Source organism: Herpailurus yagouaroundi, unplaced genomic scaffold (genome assembly GCF_014898765.1).
Source record: "Herpailurus yagouaroundi ecotype Mexico unplaced genomic scaffold, PumYag 28, whole genome shotgun sequence".
NCBI lineage: Eukaryota > Metazoa > Chordata > Mammalia > Carnivora > Felidae > Herpailurus > Herpailurus yagouaroundi.
In genome coordinates, this window is record NW_024412376.1 from 124,952,710 (window position 1) to 124,955,388 (window position 2,679).

A 2,679-nucleotide genomic window follows, 5' to 3' on the forward strand; every position below is an offset into this window, starting at 1 on the left:
CTTTCTCTGCATCCTCGCCAACATCTGTTGTTGCCTGGGTTGTAATGTGAGCCATTCTGACAGGTGTGAGGTGGTTCTCATTGTGGTTTTGATTTGATTTTCCCTGACGACGAATGATGTTGAGCATTTTTTCATGTATCGGTCGGCCATCTGGATGTCTTCTTTGGAGAAGTGTCTATTCATGTCTTTTGCCCATTTCTTCACTGGATTATTTATTTTTTGGGTGTTGAGTTTGAGAAGTCCTTTATAGATTTTGGATACTAACCCTTTATGTCATTTGCAAATATCTTCTGCCATTCTGTCGGTTGCCTTTTAGTTTTGCTGATTGTTTCCTTTGCTGTGCAGAAGCTTTTTATCTTGATGAAGTCCTAATAGTTCAGTTTTGCTTTTGTTTCCCTTGACTCTGGAGACATGTCAAGTAAGAAGTTGCTGTGGCTGAGGTCAAAGAGGTTTTTGCCTGCTTTCTTCTCGAGGATTTTGATGGCTTCCTGTCTTACATTGACGTCTTTCATCCATTTTGAGTTTATTTTTGTGTGTGGTGTAAGAAAGTGGTCCAGGTTCATTCTTCTGCATGTTGCTGTCCAGTTTTCCCAGCATCACTTGCTGAAGAGACTGTCTTTATTCCACGATATTCTTTCCTGCTTTGTCAAAGATTAGTTGGCCGTACATTGGTGGCTCTATTTCCAGGTTTTCTATTCTGTTCCATTGATCTGAGTGTCTGTTTTTGTGCCAGTACCATACTGTCTTGATGATTACAGCTTTGTAATACAGCTTGAAGTCCGGGATTGTGATGCTTCCAGCTTTGGTGTTTTGTTTTTTTGTTTTTTTTTTTTTCAGGATCGTTTTGGCTATTCAGAGTCTTTTCTGGTTCTTTACGAATTTTAGGATTGTTTGCTCTAGCTCTGTGAAGAATTCTGGTGTTATTTTGATAGGGATTGCACTTCATATGTAGATTTCCATGGGTAGTATCAGCATTTTAACAATATTTGTTCTTCCTACCCAGGAACATGGAGTCTTATTCCATATTTTTGTGTCTTCTTGAATTTCTTCCATAAGGTTTCTATAGTTTTCAGTGTATAGATTTTTTCACCTCTTTGGTTAGCTTTATTCCTAGGTATTTTATGGGTTTTGGTGAAATTGTAAATGGGATCAACTCCTTGATTTCTCTTTCTGCTGCTTCATTATTGGTATATAGAAACGCAACTGATTTCTGTGCATTGATTTTATATCCTGTGACTTTGCTGAATTCATCTATCAGTTCTAGCAGTTTGCTTGGTAGAGTCTTTTGCGTTTTCCACATGGAGTATCATGTTGTCTGCAGAGAGTGAAAGTTTCACTTTCTCCTGGCCAATTTGGATGTCTTTTATTTCTTTATGTTGCCTGATTGCTGAGGCTAGGACTTCCAACACTATGTTGAACAACAGTGGTGAGAGACATCTTTGTCGTGTTCCTGACCTTAGGGGGAAAGCTGTCAGTTTTTCCTCATTAAGGATGATATTAGCTGTGGGTCTTTCATATATGGCCTTTATGATCTTGAGGTATGTTCCTTCTCTCCTTACTTTCTTGAAGGTTTTTATTTTTATTTTGTCAAATGCTTTTTCAGCATCTATTGAGAGGCTCATGTGGTTCTTATCCTTTCTTTTATTAATGTGATTTATCACATTGATTGATTTGCAGATTTTGAACCAACCCTGCATCCCAGGAATAAATCCCACTTGATTGTGGTGAATAATTCTTTTAATATATTGTGGGATCCGGTGTGCTGATCCATGTTCATCAGGGAGATTGGTCTGTATTTGTATCCATGTTCATCAGGGAAATTGATGATGTTCATCAGGGAAATTTGTATCCATGTTCATGAGGGAAATTGGTCTGTAGTTCTCCTTTTTAGTGGGGTCTTTGTCTGGTTTTGGAATCAAGGTAATGTTAGCTGCTCTCCAATTTAGAAAATATTTTTATGGTGGCTCCAATGGAAAACTGTTAACAAATTATATGAACTTTAAAGGTTTTGCATTCAAGAAACTAAATACCCACCTTGAGGAAATCATCTCATGAAAGAGGTCAACGGTGACCAAGTCTGGGAGGTTCACCATAATAGAAGAGGCTAGTTTAAGTAAGTGGCAACAATCCTCATAAATGAGGCAGTGCTGATGCACTTAGGGGCCCGATATGTATTATCAGGCTTGTTGGACTCTCCCCCTCCAACTCAACCCGGCCGCACTCCTAGAGCCCTGGTCCCCAAACCTGGGTCATTTGGCTGTCGGAGCCAGTCCTCTGACCTACCTCAGCCGTCTTGCTCAAGGGGCTAGAAAAGTCAGATGATCGGAGCAACTAAGGGAAAGAAAGAGATCCCCTCTCACCCTGCTCCGTCTTGGATTACTTGGGACCACGTGTGCGGCTGGGATGTCCTGGGAATGGACTAGTAGAGGGGCAGGGACGCCTACTCTCCCTTCATTCACTGCTCTTGGCACCGGCATACTTAAGACACTCAAAAAGGTGTGCTCACTGCCAGAATGAATCTTCAGCTGTCTTCACCATTAATGTAAAATGGAACATTTCCATTTGCGGGATATCCACCTCTCCACCGTTTGCACCCCACGTAGGATCGTCACATTTGTTCCTTCAAAATGACAACGGAAGTACTAGTGTGCATTCAGGGAGCCATCGGAAATTAGGGAG